The sequence below is a fragment of the Mytilus galloprovincialis genome, chromosome 10 (assembly GCF_965363235.1).
Source record: "Mytilus galloprovincialis chromosome 10, xbMytGall1.hap1.1, whole genome shotgun sequence".
In the NCBI taxonomy this organism is placed as follows: Eukaryota; Metazoa; Mollusca; class Bivalvia; order Mytilida; family Mytilidae; genus Mytilus; species Mytilus galloprovincialis.
The window spans coordinates 48,495,938-48,518,261 of NC_134847.1; the positions used below are offsets into that span (position 1 = coordinate 48,495,938).

The 22,324-nt window shown below is 32.6% G+C and overlaps 1 long non-coding RNA gene across 1 annotated transcript in view; it reads right to left on the reverse strand.

Annotated features, from left to right (window-relative positions):
- The window catches only part of LOC143049208 (uncharacterized), a 38,532-nt gene extending 16,483 nt beyond the window's left edge, over positions 1-22,049 (reverse strand). The window contains exons 1-2 of the long non-coding RNA XR_012970124.1: positions 21,759-22,049; positions 16,897-16,982 (exon numbers count right to left, since the gene is read on the reverse strand). This is a non-coding gene — a long non-coding RNA (uncharacterized LOC143049208). The remainder of the gene's footprint in view (positions 1-16,896; positions 16,983-21,758) is intronic.
- Positions 22,050-22,324: the final 275 nt, after the last annotated feature.

Consider the following 22,324-nt stretch of genomic DNA (forward strand, 5'->3'; position numbering starts at 1 on the left):
CTGGTCGAGCACAAAAACTGGTCAATTCAGACTCTGAGGAGTTTGTAGTGTTATTAATATAGAAGAATAGAATGATATACAATGAAAATACACGTAACTGTAATATACAAGTATTAATATACTATATAACAATAATATACCTGAGTAATTATACGAATTTGTATCACGTACTTCAATATAATAGTCATTACGGTGAGGATGAATCCCCTGTCATTAATTTATCTACGCACGAACTTGTCCAAGAAAAAAATTATATCTGCACATAAAACCTCATTTTCAGGTATAGATATGGGTTTTTTTTTCTGAGACAAGTGCTTCTCGGACCATTCACAAGAACTTGCGGTCATCCGATTTTCAGTATTTCAGTACTTTGGTTTCATTCTTCGAACAGAACCCTGCATAACTGGATAATTTTGGGTCAAGGGAAAACGTTACGTAGCCCTAAGCAATAAACCATACAGGCCTCATTTCGTAGCATATTATGTTGAAGTAGATTTCATATTATAACTTAAATATTTTAGTTAAATACAATGACGATGATGGCGGCCTAATGCTCTTCGCGGTTTTATTTTGTATTTGTTTTTGTGCAGTAGTGTTGTGTTCAATTGAAATAACATATATTGTATACTGAGCATGTTTAGTGAGAATATAAAAAAGAAGATGTGGTATGATTACCAATGACACAACTATCCACAAAATACCAAAATGACACAAACATTAACAACTATAGGTCACCGTACGGCCTTCAACAATGAACAAAGCCCATACCGCATAGTCAGCTATAAAAGGCCCCGATAAGACAATGTAAAACAATTCAAACGAGAAAACTAACGGCCTTATTTATGTCAAAAAATTAATGAAAACAAATATGTAACACATAAACAAACGACAACCACTGAATTACAGGCTCCTGACTTGGGACAGGCACACACATAAATAATGTGGCGGGGTTAAACATGTTAGTCATGTTAGTAACTCCGGAAATAATTATACTGAATCTGATCGTTCATGTAAATCATGAAACAAGACATTGAGGAATTAGCAGATGGGAATTTGTTGGGATAAACTTCAGATTTTGCGGTCATTAGTTATCTCGTACATTACTTAATAACTATCATGCAATCGTTGGTCATTTTATTTTCTCAGGAGGATTGATTACTACACAAATTGTCTGTTCACTACTGCATGGCTATGTAAATATTTCTAAATTAATAAACTATGGCATGATAAATAAATCATACATGCAGAATACTTGCAGTTTTAATAAGTTAAATATTGTTTCTAGATAAACATCGTGGTCAAATCTATAGAGACAACTAAACTTATGACGCTTGAAAATAAAAAAAAAAATCGCAAAGGCTTCAACGGAATAGTGATTTCTGCTGTCATTTTGAAAGCGTAATGTTGACTGTAAAATTGAATCCATGCATTTATCAGTAAAATACCGAATTACCAAAAGGATCAAACCATTTCTGTATTTACTATTTCATGACTTTGGAGATTATATTTTATCAAAGTAGCATTATATACCATGGAGTTTACAAAAGTATAATGTTAAAAAAAATTATCTAAACTTACTAAAAACGTATAATGTGTTATTTGTTCTTATTAATTTTGTTCACTATTTCTCCTTTAACAAACTAAAAGCACGAAAAGAGGCTTATAAAGATAGAAATATATATATTGTATTCAAACATTATTATTCAACAAAAATTTAGAGTCCAGGGGCCTGGTTTTCGAAAGTATCATAAGATATGTCATAAGATATATCTTAGGACATATTTTATGATCATCTTATGACTATCGTATGATATGTCATAGGATGTAAATCAAAGCTGTCTTAAGAGAGTCGTAGCTTTGGTGCTCTTATGACTGTCATAAGTGAACATTATTTTCTAATATTTTAAGTAATGATTAAAAAGTGATAAATATAAAAATTAAAATGAAAAGTATGAACATATTAATATTTACGAATATTTTATTTCTTTCATGTAATGGACATGAAATTTTATATAAAAAGGAATTGATATTTGACTTGAAAATTTGTTAAAAATTAGTTTGTGATAAATAATAAACTTGAACTTCGTTTTCGTGTATAATCATACTTTTTTTTAAATGTGAATACTTTTTAGATTCGGTACATCGAGTACCCGCTTATCGAAATACCCGTGCACATACGTTGATATAGTTCTATCAGAGACATATATATGTCTCTGGTTCTATTAACTATACTAGGAACTAAGTAATATGTATATGTATTATACAAAACCATGACTATTAGAAAAGAATTCAAAATTATATGTCGCAGGAGATTCAACTTTTAGTTCACGTAGTTGAGAAAAATAAAATCCTTACTATTAAGCTAACTGAGATACACAACAAATATTTGTATTGCAATTAACATGAAATTAAACATGAAAAGTAATTAAAATTTTAGTTTACAATCATAAGACCATCATAAGTCATGTCGCGAGGGGTCTTAAGTTTACCACAAAAGTTATGACAATTCGTAACTTAGGACACTTTCGAAAACATATCTTACGACTATGACATGTCATAAGACCATCATAAGACATGTCTTAGTCATAAGATACTTTCGAAAACCAGGCCCCTGACTCACTAAATTTTGAGGTAAATCAATGACTGAAAACTGTAACAATAGCCTTTTATTGAATTATCAATTGTTTAGCAATAAGGTCTTTAAGTTAGTCTAAATATGTATATCAATTAAAAAAAACATTCAGATTGTAGTTTGGTCATGAAACTACGGTGGCAGAATGCGGCCATGAAAGAAAAAATAAATATGTTGTTCCCTCATGATACTATGTCGTTCCTTCAAGATGATATGTCCTTCCCACAAGATAGCTATCTCGTTTCCTCAAGATGCTATGTCGTTCACTTAAGATACTATGTCGTTCCCACAAGATAGTTATCTCGTTCCCTCAAGATAATATGTCGTTCCCTCAAGATATTATGTCGTTCCCTCAAGATACTATGTCGTTCCCTCAAGATGTTATGTTGTTCCCTCAAGATGCTATGTCGTTCCCTCAAGATACTATGTTGTTCCCTCAAGATGTTATGTCGTTCCCTCAAGTTATTATGTCGTTTCCTCAAAATACTATGTTGTTCCCTCAACATAGTTTTAACATTGTATTGATATTGCTACGTTGAGGGAACGAGATAACTATCTTGAGGGAACAACATAGCATCTTGAGGGAACGACATATCATCTTGAGGGGAAAACATCGTTTCTTGAGGGAAAGACATAATATCTTGAGGGAACGACATGATCTCTTGAGGGAACGACATATCATCTTGAGGAAACAAGATGACTATCTTGGGGGAACAACATAACATCTTGAGGGAACGACATATCATCTTTAGGGAACGAGATATTTATCTTGTGGGAACAACATAGTATCTTGAGGGAACGATTTGAAAGATCGTCGAGTCCAGTTCGTAAAATGTATGCATTTGTTTTTTGAATGAAGTAAAGCGTTTCCAACGAGTTTTTAAATCTAAATTATTTTTAAACAATCTATAGCTCCATTCGATCATATTTTTCAACTCGATATCCCTTAATTTTATTCAATATATATATTTTCAAAATACAGAAAAGAAGATTAAGTTTTGTTGAATCGACCATGAGTATAGTATGTGATATTTTTTTCTCATTGTTAAAGACCTACGGGTAGCCTGTAAATCCTTACGACCGCTTTATTGTAATGCTTTTGCGCCACTTTGCACACAATGCAGTGATTTGTTATGTTAAATTTACGCAAAAAAAAACCAAACCCAACAACATTTAACTTAGAATAACTATTTTATAACACTAATTTTAAAAAACGTGCATACATAAAAGTAATAGTTATGAAAAAAAAAAAACATGTCGTCATATATTTATTCTTTACATGTAATATCTTCATCAGTCGTTCTGTTCATTTTTTTTAAATACTGTGCCATGTCACACATCAGATCTAGACTAATTACTATAAAACATCCCAAAAAGTAATTATGCTGTTTTACCATGATACTATATAGATAAAATTTCTCTGAAAAAAGTTTAATACCGTAAATAATAGTTAGTTTTCTTACGCTTTTGTTTTGTATGTGTTTGATAGCTAGCACAGTATTACATGTATTATGCATCATAGATGGTTGTTTAATGGAAAGAGTTTTAAAGTCGAAAATAGTAAACCACTCACATACACTAGCTTTCATTCATTTTATAACACGGATATCATTTAATATTAAACGTTTCCGGGCAGTTGAAGAATCAAACCACATGGGATCTTTCTTGTGTAGCTGAATAAAGGAGTGGTGTAGTGCATACACCTTTCAGATGATGTAAAATGTAAAACCAATTGACAAGTCGATTACTAGTTATTGTATTGATATATGTCAGAGATAATATAGTTTCTAATGAACGAACGAATCATTGTAAATGTAAAATTACTGATCTTTATCTGCGATGAAAACTCAAGTTAAAGCTTGTAGTAAAAATTATAACAACATTACCACATCTCGCGTCTGAGACAGTAAACATATTATGATACAAACACAAGCTATTTTATCGTAATCATAAATAAACAATTATGTATACTAGTATACAAAAATCTGGAAAACCAGATAGGTTCATTATACATGCACCTAAACTGGCCATTCGTTAAAGAGCAGAACAAATGAATACCATGTAATACTCTATGCTTATTCGTATTTATACACTAATTCATAAAAATCGTTTGTAAGTGAGTAAAACGTTTTTTAAGCGTCTTAGGATGTTTATTCATGTTGTTTTTAGGATTTTTGCAAGATATTCGGAATCCTCTGGGTTTTTTTTATGTACTTTCCCAAAATATTTTGCCCGCTAACCCCTACTTTTATATATTTTCATTATGTTATTACACAAAGTTCTATTTAAAAATCTAATAAAATCCTTGTTATTTTTTTAAAAGTTTTTGTAAGAAAAAAGGTGCAAATGTTAAATGTATGAAAAATATAGAGAGAATGATTTCCCGCCAAATTTTCAATGGCTTTTTTTTATATTAGCTCACGGATGATTTTGGCAGTCTAATTGTTTTACCTTTATTCCTCCTTTATTCATAACCATTCTTATTTTTATTTTAACTGTTGCTGTGTGCAAATTAAGGACAACCGATAGACAAATGCAATAACATCAATAATTTAAGACCTCATTAAAGATTAAAACAAAATTAAATTACATTAGACACATTTAAAACTTGACGGTGTCACCGTCAAGTTTTAAATGTGTGGAAATGTGTCCTATCGAATAAATAGAATAGAAGAGAAGAGAAGAGAAGCAGTGGTGGATCCAAGGTTTGAACCCCCTTTTTTGGACGATCAATGCATTTGAATTGGGACATGTAGTTGGACCCCCCCCCCTTTTTTTGTCGTGGGTCATGAACCCCCCTATTTAAAATGGCTGGATCCGCCCCTGAGAAGTTTAAATCGGGGTTACATGAACATTACAAACATAAGCTTGGCAGTACTAGTAGAGTTTCGTATCAACATTGCTACCTTTCCAATTTAAAAACATTAGCATAATAAATATCTTATATTCTAAATGTACACACGTTTTATGCTCTTAGATAGCAAAATAATTTTGTGATGACTTTAGCCATTATTGAAAGCCCTGTCAGTAACTTTTGCAATTTAGCAATTTTAGACAACATAGACATTCTATCGTCTTTATTCATTGCAATGGGAAAAAAGAAAATGTTCTTTACCGTTGACAGTACTAGAATCACATACTATACATATGTATTCTGCGTGCAGAGGTATCAGGATGCATCTGTCTAGTTATATTTGTAAAATGTTAGGGAGCTACCATTTGATTTTTATGGGGGGGGGGGGGGGTGGGGGGGGGCTAGGATGAAAAATCTTGTCCTGCATTTTTTTTTAGTTTTAATCTCTGTCTTGCATTTTTATTTTTCACTTTATCCGGTCCTGCTTTTTTTTTCTTAGTTTATCCTGCCTTTTTTTACATAAATTGTCATCCTGACTTTTTTGCAAGTGTCTCATCCTGCTTTTTTTTTTTAACTCAAAACTCCTGTCCTGCCTATTTTTTTCAAATTTCATCCTAGCCCCCCCCCCCCCCCCTTTCCCCCCCCCCCCCATAAAAATCAAATGGAGGATCCCTTATCTAGTATAAGATGCATCTGTCTAGTTCTATTTGTAAAATGTTATCTAGTATACGAATAAATACGTTGCCTTGAAGGATACTTAATAATGGACAGCTATACAGTATAAACTGCTACTTTTTTGGTATTTCAAAAACATGCAACTAAACGTTAAGCATGCAATTATCAGTTAATCGATCAACGTTTTTAAATAAAGTTAAACGGTGTTTGTATATTCGCTTATATTATATTTCCTTTATCCTGCAATCAGCCAACTATTGTACAAACAACAGGTACACTAATATTTTTGTTGTTGCTTTATTTCTACTTGTTCAAATTAATGTTCTGTTGTCCGACTTCCATATTGAACGAGCGGTAATGCGGATATTCCTTTTTTTACGTAACAGTTAATTTTTGGGGTCCGCGTTAAGCTACATGTCAAATTCTTTGAAAAATAAGGGACAAATTTTTTAGATTTTATACAACTAAAATTTCAAGTGAATGGTGTAAATTTCAGGATAAAAATAATATACGTTTATTTTCGGAGAAAACAAATATAAGTACTTGCTACGAGTCTGAGAAAAGCTCGGCGAAGTTAGTTTTTCGTCACGTTTCGAATACTCATACACATAAGTTGTATATTTTCCGACAATGTACATATATCATATATCTATCACACTCGGGGAGAAAATAGATACATGCGTGGAATGAAAAATGTGCTGAAAATACACGTTTGCAATATTGGAAATTCCTTTGTGGTTTTAAGGAATGGTAATACTTGTTTTACGCACTTGAACGTAACCTTTATTGCTTTTGTGTTTTTGCTTTTCTAAGTGTATATCATATTATGCGTACATTCGCCATGATAACGATTTTAATTTGAAAATAAGTTGAAATAAAATTATACATACCTGTCCCTTTTCTGTCTCATCTTCGCTGTCGCTAAATACGGCATCGGATATCATAAGCATTGAAAGAAATAAAAAGAACACATTTTAAATTAGGAAAACCATGGTGGAATTATAAAATCGACGATTATTTTAAAGTACACATCTAGACCGATGTGGGCGTGTCAAATACCGGCTGTTTTCAAGAGAAGGATCAAATTTTTACTGTGATTGACATGCAGGCTAGGGTGAGAAGTATAAATTAGTGTGAACATATTATTAATTAAACACTCATTGGTAGGATATTCATTATGGCAAGTTGGGACATTGTATTAAACAGTGGTGATTTTTATCTTGTGCTTGGACGTTTCAAATGGGGAAAAATAAAATATATCATACCTGGAGGATTAGGATTTTTTTTAAAAAGGTACTGTAGCTTAAGTTAACTTAGTCTTGGCTTATGCCAATGCAGAAAAAATGAGAACGATTTTTTTTTTATAATTTCACATTTTTCTAATTAAAATTACATTTTTCAATACATTTTGTAGTTTTGATTGACAATTATTTTTAGCGTTTGGGCAATCAAAAGCTGACATCCATCCACTATAATATTATAGCCAAAAGTGATGAAAGTTGCATTAAACACCAACAAGTAATCAATAAATCTTATAATTTCAACAGTTCATTAAAATTCACTTTCAAGAAAGTACATTTTGCTTGGTTTCAGTTATTGTTTTAGAAATGTTAAAGACTTTAAACGTCATTATCCACCAGGGTGCGATAATGACCGGAAATGGTTCAGTACTGGTCATGTGTTAACGAGAAATTTTATTTTTCTTAATTGACGAATTTAACAGGTTTTCTTTTTTAGATCACCTGGCCCAAAAGGGCCAAGTGAGCTTTTCCCATCACTTTGCGTCCGTCGTCCGTCGTCGTTAACTTTTACAAAAATCTTCTCCTCTGAAACTTCTGGGCCAAATTAAACCAAACTTGGCGACAATCATCATTGGGGTATCTAGTTTAAAAACGTGTCCGGGCGGTGACCCGGCCAACCAACCGAGATGGCCACCATGACTAAAAATAGAACATAGGGGTAAAATGCAGTTTTTGGCTTATAACTCAAAAACCAAAGCATTTAGAGCAAAATTAATCTGTTTATCAGGACAAGATCTATCTGCCCTGAAATTTTCAGATGAATCGGACAATCCTTTGTTGGGTTGCTGCCCCTGAATTGGTAATTTTAAGGAAATTTTGCTGTTTTTGGTTATTATCTTGAATATTATTATAGATAAAGATAAACTGTAAACAGCAATAATGTTCAGCATAGCAAGATTTACAAATAAGTCAACATGAACGAAATGGTCAATCGACCCCCTAAGGAGTTATTGTCCTTAGTAGTCATTTGTAAATTTTTACTAACATTTTCCACTGAAACTACTAGGCCAAGTTCATTATAGATAGAGATAATTGTAAGCAGCAAGAATGTTCAGTAAAGTAAGATGTACAAACACATTTCCATCACCAAAACACATTTTTGTCAAGAATCCATCTGCTTCCTTTGTTTAATATTCACATAGACCAAGGTGAGCGACACAGGCTCTTTAGAGCCTCTAGTTTCATTTTGTTTCAAAATAGTCTACTATAAAAGATACATTTAAAATAAAAATGAAGGCAATATATGCATTACCGAAAAGATAAAATCTAGAAGTTTAGTTATAGCACTATATACATGATATACTAATCAACAAAAGAAACGATACACGACTTTGAAATAACATTTATCAAAAAGTATTTCATATAAAACAAAATGAGATATACTTTTTTAAAAAGCTTTCATTTGCAATGTATGCACATGTGATAATGAAAATCAAAACTTGTCGGAAAGTATCTAAATTCCGTGTAAATGATCAAAGGGTGCAAATTAGTTTTGCGGAAAGTTGAACAAAAATCGACACATAACTGTCTAAGCACTAAATTAAATTTCAAATTTGTTTAAAAATATTCAATATGCTAATCAAGTTATGTTCATGATGTAACTAATGGGTTGAAATATTGATTTTTCAAAGTTTTGGTAAAAAAAGTGTTTTTTCAAATCTCAAAAAGTGCAAAAATTTTTTTTTTTATTTTCGTCTCAAATCAATGCTTTAGACATGAAAACAACACACAGTAAATTTGGAACCTTTCGGATTAGTTTTAAGATTGCTACCGCTTTTTGAATATCACTTTACACATACTGTCTATGGTAAATCAATTGATATTGTATACATTTTAAAGATTTCTCGTGGGACCGAACTTTGCTTAACAAATAAACGAAGAAACTGTATGATTTTTAAAAACAAATTGATGGCAAACACTTTCTTTACCTTCAAATGAGAGGTTGGCATCATTAGTTGGAACTTCTGTTTTTAAAATTGTCGTTGTATGTGAATTTTGTTAAAAAAAAAATCGCGAAAAAACTTCACAAAAGCAAAAAAAAAAAAATTTTTTTAACGGATTTATATTTCCATAATGATTAAGTATTACTATCTTCAATATTGGTCCATTGAACGGAAAACTTTACCTTTAATTTGAAAAAAGTCTTGTATCGTTTCTTTTGTTGACTAGTATATATAATAATGACTTTTGCGTTATAGCCAATTATTTTAACATCTAAAATAGATGTAGCAAGAAATGATCAACAATACGCAATTTGCACATAAGTTACAAATACTCAAATTATCAGTAACAGGATGAGTTTTACCAATATTTTACGTTTTTAAGGAAATGCGAATGCGAAAGCTATCCACCAGAGTTCAAAGCATTAAATTGGTAGTAAGCTAACTTTTCCTATAATCTTGAAAACTACAATAGCTAGAAAAATTTAAAAGGTGAAACAATTTTTAAGAAAAGGAAGATATTAATTCATTTATGTTGTTGTAAAATTGGCATTGATGCAATTGTACTTTTAACTATATTTGACTACAAATATTTGCCTTGAAATGGGTAAATACGTTTGCCCTTAAAATGTCCGATGTAATTGCGTCCTAGATTTTGGCGTCCTAAATACATGATATACATCAATTCGCAAAGCATATATTTTTTTCTAAATATAACTGAACGCGATCAGGTTCAAGGCTTTATGGTTTTTGTTAATACTAATCTTTATTGCAAAATTACACCTATAAGGGTCAAGCAATACATTTCGTTGACTTATTTGAATATTTCAGGTTTTAGGAGTGGATGGAGAGGTTCAAAGTGTTCAGCTTAAAGATTTCGATACACAGAAATCCTTATTTAAAGACCAGTTCAAAGGGACTTTATTTTCAAGATCAACCTTCTTAAAGGCGTGGAATCATATCCGTGGTAAGACTTTTGTTAGTCATTGAACATGTAGAAATTAAATGGTAGCTTCCTTAGTAACACAAATAGATAAAAATAAATAGATTAATTTAATTCTTGAATTTGACAGCAATACAAGAAAAAATAAAATGACCTGGGATTTAGTAAGCTTAATATATATCTAAGATAGCTACATAGTTTGATGAAAATCCAAGTTGATTTGAAAAACTTATAAAAAAAATTAAAGATGCCTATCTGAATTTATATAATAATTTTAATTTTTACCTATAATTGTAAAATTAAATTCTTTCATTTTACAGCAATAAAATAAACTACCTAATAAGCTTGAATTTTGTAAGATCAATATTTAATTTAGTTAGATGGGCTGATTTACACCAGTCAAAACTAAATTTGAAGGTCAAGACTAGTCGAGACAGGTCGAGACTAGTCAAGACAGGTCGAGACAGGTCGAGCATTGGTCAAGACCATTTCAGACTACACAAAGATCATCAAGTACTGAATCAGACTAATTAAGTAAAGTCGAGACATAGTCGAGTACACTAAAGTACAGTTAAGTACAGTCGAGACAATGTCGAGACTAGTCGAGTAAAATGTGTGCTCGATTTTACTGGTCGAGCACAAAAACTGGTCAATTCAGACTCTGAGCAGTTTGTAGTGTATGCCTACTGCTGATTGTGCGGTTAACCTTTTTAATATGATAAATTGAACCTCAAAATAGGATTTTATTTGTAAAAATGTGACAGTTTTTATCAAAACAAAATATTATTTTGATAGGAAACAGAGATGACAATTGAGCTCGAGTCAAGAACTTTACATGCAAATGAGGTAAGTTGAGGATGAACTTAGGTGAAATTAAATAAAGCAAGAATTTAAGATTGTTACTATTACCCGGAAGAGCATTAGATAAGCCTCAAAATAAGCTAAATACATTGAAATGTCATGGAGCTCATTTCGAGATATTTGATTTTTAAAAGATGGCCGGATAAGGCTGACTCGAACTCTGTGTATATATCTGTCTGACAGGATTTATCTGACCTTCACCTCATCATGCTCATTGTCATCATATTTTAAAATGTCAAGTTTATGCGATACTTGTAGTTAGAGCTTATTCTTTAATAATTTCCACATGAAATCAGTGATTAGTAAATCGGACGAGACGTTTCAGTATGTGTGGTTAGTCAATTAAACAAAACACTGATTACTTTGATTTACAAACTCAATTATTTTCAAAGGAAATGAAGATACCTGAGAATCAGATAAACATCAGATCATTGGAAGTAACAAATGTGAGTATGAAGTATGAGTATGTTTTATTTGTTTCTGCTAGTCCCATGTCGTGGATTATGAAATAATTTACTGAAACTTAGATTACAAAATTGTAATGCCTTGGGCAAAGTGAATCAGTGAAATATATAACATGTGTATGCAATGTAGTTTTAAGCTATCAACCGTTATATTTCTGTCTTCTCCGCAAAATATCAACGAGCACCTAAAACAAAAACGTATATTTATATTATTTTTAAGTTCAGATTTGCACGTTGTGTTATAATTCAGCTTTCTTTGGAAAACCGGTTGGGATCCAGTTCGCGGAAAAGGTGGGGAGGGGGTGTAAACCTGGAACATCATGATACATTTGCATTTTTTGTGAACTTCAAAAATAATCTAATAATTATTTCCAGTAATGTGTCATTGCTGGAATGATTTCACACTTAATTGAAATATTTGTTTGCGTTTTACTTGACGTTAAATTGGGCCACATTTGTACATGTTAAATGTCTGTCCCAAATCAGTAATTTAGTGGTCGTTTTGGTTGCTGTTTGTGATCTATGAAGCATTTCTATTTATCGGCCGTTGATATTCACGTTTAAATTTGTATGCCCCACCTACAATAGTAGAGGGGCATTATGTTTTCTGGTCTGTGCCTCCGTTCGTCCGTACGTCCGTTCGTTCGTCCGTGCGTCCGTTCGCTTCATTTTAAGTTTTGACCACAATTTCCCGGTCCACTGAACATAGAAAATGATAGTGCGAGTGGGGCATCCGTGTACTATGGACACATTCTTGTTTGACATTATGTTAAATCGTATTTTTTAAGCTTACACTACGGCATATGATTGCTTATTGTTGAATATTGTACAGTAAAATATAGCTGCTTACATCCAAATCAATTTACGTCTATGTGATATTGTCACTAGAAATTATACCACATCTTTGTATTCCTATTTAGTTTAAAACATATCATTTTAATAAAAATTAAAAGCAGCATTCAAACAGAGGTGAAATTCTAAAGAAGATTACATTGTTTAAATTTTTTTCTCAGGATTTCGCAATGAACGAAAAAGTAATGGGCTTCTGGAAACTGGAGAAGAAATGGTATAATGCAACAGTCCTAGAAAAAACTAAATCAGGTAAACCATGATATACATCATGTACATTAAAGAGAGATTACAAAAGAACGATGAGTAATAAGTTGATTGATTGTCAGTTAGTTTTTTTGTTGTTGTTGTTTAAGGCCACATTGTGCACTCTAGGCTATATCATAGATATAGGAAGATGTTGTATGTGTGCCAATGAGACAAGTCTCCATCCATGAATTTTTTTTATAAAAGTAAACAATTATAAGTCAAGGTATGGCCTTCAACACGGAGCTTTGGCTCATACCGAGCAGCAAGCTATAAGGTGTCAGACCACCAATTACTCCCTCAAATTTAGAACGTAAAAGTAGGCCTACTCGGGACAAAAAATAGTGCATTTGATGTCATTGTTTACTTAAACTACACAACAAATTTGCAGAAATGAAACTTTTGGTGAAAGAGAAATATATTAAGACCATTTTGAGCCCAAATTTACTTGTCTATGAGTTGAAATTAAAAATTGAGGATTAATGCGCTCCATAGTATACTAATTTAAGATTTCAAGAAAACCAGGGGTTATTTTTAGTGGTACATCCATTCGGAAGGTCTCTTCTTTCTTATATGGCTTTAAAGGTATGTCGAAAATTGGAATGAAGAAAGGTGATACCTGTACGATTCAGGACATACCTGGTTTGTAAGAGGTTAAACTTAAGATAAAAAATTTAGAAATCTATGAAAATTGCAAAATTTGGTTGAACAGATAGGGACTTTTAATTGGTGGTCTGACACCTTTTATAACGGGCCCAAAAAAATTACTAGTGTAAAACAATTCAAACAGGAAAACGAAGAGCGGTCTAATTTATATAAAAATGACCGTTTGCATTTATTGGCTGAGAAAATTGGCGTATCTGGAGAGAACACAGAGCATCACATGTCCAATCAACAGAAACAATGTACATAGCATTCGAAGTAAAAGACTCACTAAGGAGTCAACATTTCGATAAAGTCTAGGGAAGCATCATATGAAAGGAAAGATGTATATATGTTTGATCTAATTGTATATGCATAATTTGTGTTTGGTTTTCTGTCCCTTTGATTGGATAGTCTCTATTTTACAGGTTACAAAGTCGTATTTGCAGACGACAACTTAGTAAGAGTGTTAGGTCTACAGAATCTACGACAAAAGACATCAAGATGAATTCAGCTGAAGGTGTTTTGTTTAACAAAACACTTTCATATATATATGAACTTACAAGAAACTCACAAGTCATCTGATAATGTTCTCAAAACAGGATATAATAAACAATATCAACAACAAAAGGAAGCTGTATTTCCTTGTCCTTGAACAAAAGACATTTAACATCAGTCAAATGATCCTATATATTTATACATGTATACAAGAATGAACAAGGTTATATATGTTATTTAATTTATAATGGGACATTATCATGGTATCTTAATGACAAAAAAACAAACATTCACATAATTAGCTTGTTTGGTCTGAATGTGCTTGTAATTTAATATGACAAACTGTATGTAGAATAAGAAGTAATTATCACACCATCAATGAGACAACATCAACGACGAAAATAAATAGATGAAAAAGTATGCAAAAATCATCAACAACAGATAGATGTGCGTAGAATCGCCAAGTGTGTTACAACATTATGCACATAAAGCTGTTCAATATAGTTGCAATATTAAAATATGTAACAATGTGTCATAGAGCACTTTTTATAGTAATTAGTAAACACAATCCTAGCATATTAAAATTTATGATGATGTACTTGTGCAAGTTATTGAGTTTCATCATTAACAGAATTACTTTTATAAATTCACTAAAACATAACCACCGTTTACATACAGGATAGATATTTTCTGAACATCAACAGCTTCAGGAAAACTATTTGAAATTTGAAAATATCGATATTTGGTATAACAAATTGATTGGAATTGTTTTTTAGTAGTGCGTTCGGTAGTGTCTGCTTATTACATTTTAAACAACCATAGATTTAAATTCCTTGTTTGTGTGCGTTTTGTGGTTTTTGTGGTTTCGTAAGAATATAACAATCCCTTGTGTTTTTGTGGGTTCTTGTTGCTTTGTCTTTGGTTTTCTATGTTGTGTTTTTACTATTGTTTGTCTGTTGGTCTTCTTTTTAAACCATGGCGTTGTCCGATTATTTTCGACTTATGAGTTTGAATTTTCTTCTGGTATCATTTGCCTCTCTTTTAAGGAGGTCTGTTCCTAATGATGACGATTTAAAGTAAGCTCCTCGTGTTTAAAAGCAATCTGTATTCAAAACATTCTGCCTTCTTCATACGGATAACCACAAAATATTCAAACATTTTGTCAGGAATCTGATGTTCAGTAGATGTCGTTTGTTGATGTGGTTCATAAGTGTTTCTCTTTTCTCGTTTTTGATATAGATTAGACCTTATGTTTTCCCGTTTTAATGGTTTTACGCTAGTCATTTTGGGCCTTTTATAGCTTGCTGTTCGGTAGGAGCCAAGGCTCCGTGTTGATGACCTTTTTATTCCTATAAAGTTTTTTTTTTTACAAATTGGGACCTGGATGGAGAGTTGTCTCATTGGTACACATTTGTTTCATAAGTAGTCAACTGTCTAAACACTGTCTAAATTTCACGACTTGGGATGACAGTTTTAGTACATACAATTATTTGATTTACCGTAAATTTGAATCGTATGAGATTATGGGGAAATTTTCCCAATTTGAAGTCAACAATATCTAATATGAACATGATGAGATTATGGGGAAATTACCCCAATTTGTAGTCAACAATATCTAATATGAACATGATGAGATTATGGGGAAATTTCCCCAATTGATAGTCAACAATATTTTCTATGATTTGAACATAATGAGATTATGGGGAAATTTCCCCATTTGATGGTCAGCAATATTTAAGCTTGTATTTTCCAATTAATAATCTTATCGTGGGAATTTCGGCATTCTGATGTTTTTGGTTGTAGATGTGAATGTGGGGATATTTCCCCATTCTAATGTTATTGGTTTTATATGTGTAGTGTATGTGGGGATTTTCCCCACTGGTACGTTTTTCAATTCAAGAATACTAGTTTTCTTCATTGAGTGGGGAGATTTCCTCAAATTTGATAAAATCATGTAAGCGCATTTCCATTAACTTATAGATTTGTTGACAAAAAGTGTTTATTTCAATTCACATCGTCAACCGAATTTGAAACCACCAAAAAAAGAGAATAAAATAGAAATTCTCTTTTTCAAATAGAATGCGTTCTATGTAAATTTTAAAATTGTTTGTATGCACATTGAACGACAAAGCTATGTGACATATAAAAGTTTCTGACGTCAGACACACAAATCAATGTTTGTAGATAGATGTGTTTGTGTTCTGTAAAATTGTTCCTTTTAAAATTGTTATACGATGATGACTGATGTACCCATATTTGTACTATTTTATTTATTGTGTCTGTTTAGTTAACGGAACAATGTAAATAAAACGGAATTTGATGAGACTGTCATCAAAGTGAGAGGGTTAGCGCTATAAACCAGGTTTAATCCACCATTTTCTACATTTGAAAGTGCCTGTACGAAGTCAGGAATATGACAGTTCTTGTCCATTCGTTTTTGATGCGTTTTGTTATTTGATTTTGCCATGTTATTATGGACTTTCCGAATTGATTTTCCTCTACATGCTCTAGGTTCAGTATTTTTGTGATTTTACTTTTTCTTTTGGATTGTTTAAATCTTTTCATGTTGGGATCTTTATTGGCTGACCTATAAAGGAAGTGTTTTCTCATTATTGAAGGCTGGCCTATCATTGGCCTTTAATTTCTTGCATTCACTTCATTGAACTCTGATGGATAAGTCACTCATTTTAATACCATACCACATCTTCTTATTTTTATATATATGTCATCATTCAAAGGCAATTACTTTTATTACTGTAATTCAGAAATTATTGAGAGGTTTTTAGTAATGCGAATAATATGACTGGGTGGGTATCACAAAAATAAGAACTCATATTTTGATAACAAAAACATATATATATATATAGATCTTTATGCAGATTTTTTTTGTAATCACAATAAGTTGTCCATTTGTGAAAAATCACAAATGCAATCAACATGTATCAATAACTTCTGAATTTACATGTGCAGTATATATAGAAGTGGTCTTACCATTTAGGCCTTGTTGTATTCTGTTTTTTTCTTGTTTTGCCGCTCATTTCTATTTTAACTGTTTATATTTTTCTATATTTCTTGTCCTAAACATAAAAAGGAAAAAAACTATTATTAAACATCAGTATGTGTTTTTCTTTATATACAATAATATTTAAAAAGAATCAGAATATTTGTGCTATTTCATTTCACAGACTTTTTGCCAGTCACCACTTTCAAAGACTTTCACCATGTTCACCATGTTCACCCTGGTCAATAGTTTAAAAAACAAACATTCCTATACTTTTCCTTCGTGTTCATACTAACTTTTCATTGGACAACAAAGACATGATTCAACTATTTTTCTATGATTTGTTCGCTTGCCTGTGTTAAAATCTGAAATATTGTTTACAGCATAATCTGTAGGTGTCTCACTCGTCAAAATTTCAAATTAATATATGTTACTTACAGAAGCAATTCAGAGGCTGATTTAGGGGGGGGGGCCAGGGGGCCTGGGCCCCCCCTTTTTGGGAAAAAATTTGGTTGCTTATATAGGGAATCACTGAAGCGTGACTGGAGCGGGCCCCCTCTTAGGTCAGTCAGTGGGCCCCCACTTATGAAAATTTCTGGATCCGCCACTGCAATTAAACAACAATGAACAAGAGGCTCTCAAGAGCCTGAAGTGCTCACCTGACATTTTTTGCATCAATCTTCCATTTGTGATCATTTTACCCCTATGTTTCATTTTAGCCATGTTACTATAAACATGATAAAGTGACTATGTTTCTTGACGTAAAAGGAAATAAAATACAAACTTTATACTCAATACTAGACTTTACTCTTTTTTAGCTCACCTGGCCCGAAGGGCCAAGTGAGCTTTTCCCATCACTTGGCGTTTGGCGTCCGTCGTCCGTCGTCGTCCGTCGTCGTTAACTTTTACAAAAATCTTCTCCTCTGAAACTACAGGGCCAAATTAATCCAAACTTGGCCACAATCATCATTGGGGTATCTAGTTTAAAAAATGTGTGGCGTGACCCGGCCAACCAACCAAGATGGCCGCCATGGCTAAAAATAGAACATAGGGGTAAAATGCAGTTTTTAGCTTATAACTCAAAAACCAAAGCATTTAGAGCAAATCTGACACGGGGTAAAATTGTTTATCAGGTCAAGATCTTTCTGCCCTCAAATTTTCAGATGAATCCGACAACCCGTTGTTGGGTTGCTGCCCCTGAATTGGTAATTTTAGGGAATTTTTGCTGTTTTTGGTTATTATCTTGAATATTATTATAGATAGAGATAAACTGTAAACAGCAATAATGTTCAGCAAAGTTAGCTTTACAAATAAGTCAACATGACCAAAATGGTCAGTTGACCCCTTTAGGAGTTATTGACCTTTATAGTCAATTTTTAACCATTTTTTGTAAATCTTAGAAATTTTTTACAAAAATCTTCTCCTCTGAAACTACTGGGCCAAATTAATCCAAACTTGGCCACAGTCATCTTTGGTGTATCTAGTTTAAAAAATGTGTGGCGTGACCCGGCCAACCAAGATGGCCGCCATGGCTAACAATAGAACATAGGGGTAAATTGCAGTTTTTGGCTTATAACTCAAAAACCAAAGCATTTAGAGCAAATCTGATAAGGGTTAAAAGTGTTTATCAGGTCAAGATCTATCTGTCCTGAAATTTTCATATGAATCGGAGAACCTGTTGTTGGGTTGCTGCCCCTGAATTGGTATTTTTAAGGAAATTTTGCTGTTTTTGGTTATTATCTTGAATATTATTATAGATAGAGATAAACTGTAAACAGCAATAATGTTCAGCAAAGTAAGATTTACAAATACGTCAATGCAAAGGAAATGGTCAGCTGACCCCTTTAGGAGTTATTGCCCTTTATAGTCAAATTTTACCCATTTTTTCGTAAATCTTAGTAATCTTTTACAAAAATCTTCTCCTCTGAAACTACTGGGGCAAATTAAACCAAACTTGGCCACAATCATCATTGGGGTATCTAGTTTAAAAAATGTGTGGCGTGACCCGGCCAACCAACCAAGATGGCCGCCATGGCTAAAAATAGAACATAGGGGTAAAATGCAGTTTTTGGCTTATAACTCAAAAACCAAAGCACTTAGAGCAAATCTGACGTGGGTAAAATTGTTAAGCAGGTCAAGATCTTTCTGCCCTCAAATTTTCAGATGAATCCGACAACCCGTTGTTTGGTTGCTGCCCCTGAATTGGTAATTTTAGGGAATTTTTGCTGTTTTTGGTTATTATCTTGAATATTATTATAGATAGAGATAAACTGTAAACTGCAAAAATGTTCAGCAAAGTTAGATTTACAAATAAGTCAACATGACCAAAATAGCCAATTGACCCCTTAAGGAGTTATTGCCCTTTATAGTTAATTTTTAGCATTTTTCATAAATTTTTGTAAATTTTTAGAAAATATTTTCCACTGTAATTACTGGGCCAAGTTCATTATAGATAAAGATAATTGTAGCAACAAGAATGTTCAGTAAAGTAAGATCTACAAACACATCACCATCACCAAAGCACAATTATGTCATGAATTTATCTGTGTCCATTGTTTAATATGCACATAGACCAAGGTGAGCGACACAGGCTCTTGAGAGCCTCTAGTTTGATGAAATCAAATAAAGTTCAATTTTGGAACCTTTAGACCTCAATGTGGACCAATTTGATAACGGGCCAAAATATCAAAAATCTAAATGAATGCATGGTTAGATTCAGACTATCAAAGGATCCCATATACATATTCATTTTTTGTTGAAATCAAATAAAGTAAAATTTTGGACCCCGATTTGGACCAACTTGAAAACTGGACCCATTATAAAAAATCTAGGTAAATATTCAGATTCAGCATATTAAAGAACACCAAGAATTTAAATATTGTTAAAATCAAAATAAGTTTAATTTTGGACCCTTTGGACCTTAAGGTAGACCAATTTAAACAGGACCAAAAAAATTAAGAATTTAAATACACAGTTAGATTTGGCATATCAAAGAACCCCAATAATTCAATTTTCTATAAAATCAAACAAAGTTTAATTTTGGACCCTTTCGGCCCCTAATTCCTAAACTCTGGACAAAAACTCCCAAAATAAATCCCAACATTCTTTTTTGTGGTCACAAACCTTGTGTTTGAATTTCATAGATTTCCATTAACTTATACTAAGGTAATGATGCGAAAAAGAAATGTCTTTGGACGACGACGACTACATTATACCAATATATGATGGCAAAAAACGTTTTGCAGTTGTATAAAAACTGCAATGTTTCCTTAAAATTACCAATCTAGTGGCAGCAACCCAACAATGGGTTGTTACATTTGTCTGAAAATGTATGGTTGATAGAACTTCACCTATAATGAACAATTAACTCCGTGTCAGATTTGCTCTCAACGCTTTATAATTTGGGTTTTGAGATAAAAGCCAAAACTACCTTTACTCCTATGTTTTTATTTATCCATGATCACAATGTTTTTTGACGAAACAGAAAGCAAAACAAAAACTTGGTTCAGTAGTTTTAGAGGAGAACACCAGACAGACGACGACGAACAATGACAGACACCACGTGATGGCAAAATCTTACCGTTCCACTAGAACAGTGAGGTAAAATTGCACTGGCTCTATCCAAAAAAAGACTTTTACAGTGCAGTGTACTACTTTTGGGACAGAACCACATCAACATTGGCGGATCCAAGGGGGGATCCAGGGGTTGGAACCACCCCTTTTATTTTGCCGAGCAATGCATTTGAATGGGAGCATATAGTTGGACCCCCCCCCCTTTTTACTCTGGGTTGGGACCCCGGGACCCCTCCCTGTTTAATAATGGCTGGATCCACCACTGATCAACATTATAGAAAAATCTATAAGCTATAACTCAAAATAAGGATAATTTTATTTTTAAAGGGTCTATAATTAAGTTTGACAACTTCAGACATACTAATATTTTACCTTTTCAAACTTTACCAAATTACTACTTTACCTAAAAAAAAATTGCCACATTTCATCCAATTCAATTTCATCCTCTTAATTACTTGCTACTTCATCCATAATATTTAAAATTTTAAAGAAATAAATTTGGAAGTAGTATGATTTTAATTTGCAAGTTAAACACTATCCAAACTAGAGACCAAATAGAGTAGATATACTCGACTAATTTTAATCAAACTTGGCGTGAACTAAGATTTAAGGGAATAGATGACAGTTTACCTGCAATGACCTAGTTTCATGGCAATAGCATACACATTAAAGACTATATGGTCATTCTTATGTTTAACTTTAAACTTTGGGTGTTCATTTTTTAATGTTTAAAGCTAACAATTTCAACTACATGTATCAAGATTTGATCCTTTATTATTTAAGTATTGCAAAAAATAGCTTTTTAAATGGCTCTATATATAATTGTGTATGTCACATGTATGTATATGATGTACGTATTTTAATGTAAAGCAGCTGAAAACTCATTAGCCGTCTCATATTTATTTCAGTTCTTCAAAAGGTAAATTTATATGAGCCTATGCCTAAAAATAGAGATTTCTAATTAAGGAGAAACCCCCCCCCCCCCCCCCCAAATCCCCTTGGTGTGAAAATTTTTGTTGATTATATAGGGAATCACTGAAGCATGACTGGAGCAAGCATCCCCCCCCCCCCCAAAAATGAAAAGTTATGGATCCCTTCCCGTCAATCTTACACTCAGAGTTGTCACACAAAATGAATGATACCAAATGTTCATATGAATATGTTTTAGGTCGTGTAGGTGTAAGGAGGCAACCATTTGATTTGTGGGGTGAAAAAGGTGAATAATCTTGCCTTGTAAACTTGTGCTATAAACATTTATAAATAAAAATTAGTTAATTACCAATCCATTAAAAATCCGTCAGCCCAATCTCATCCAGTAAAATAAATTATTGTCTGTTTTCGAAGTTATATGGAAGTGTTAGCACTTAGTAGTCCAGATAATTATGGCGCATTGCAAGGCATTTTTTCTAAGGAGAAGTGTTGACTTATAATTTGGGGGAATGGAACCAATAAATTGATCGGATCCGATATGATCTTCCCAGTAACGGAGCACCATAGATGTAATACCCAGGGTATTACATCTATGGGAGCACCTATTAACTTTGAGGTAAATTTTATTAGTGTCGGTGGTCTCACAAGTAAATCAGAGTGAATATTATATTGCATGCACATTAATTAGCAGAGAAGAGACAATTATCAACTTGTGTATTATTCATTTTCTCGCAGTTATTTACGGTAAATTAGCTATAAATGTATATATCCCAAAACAGGTGCTCGGATCTAGTACTAGTATGTGACTTTTAAATAACAATTTCATATTCTGTGGCGGGTCGAAGGGGATGGAATCCGGGGGTTGGACTCCCCTTTTTGTGAGCAATCATTGCATTTAATGGTAATCTCGGGAAT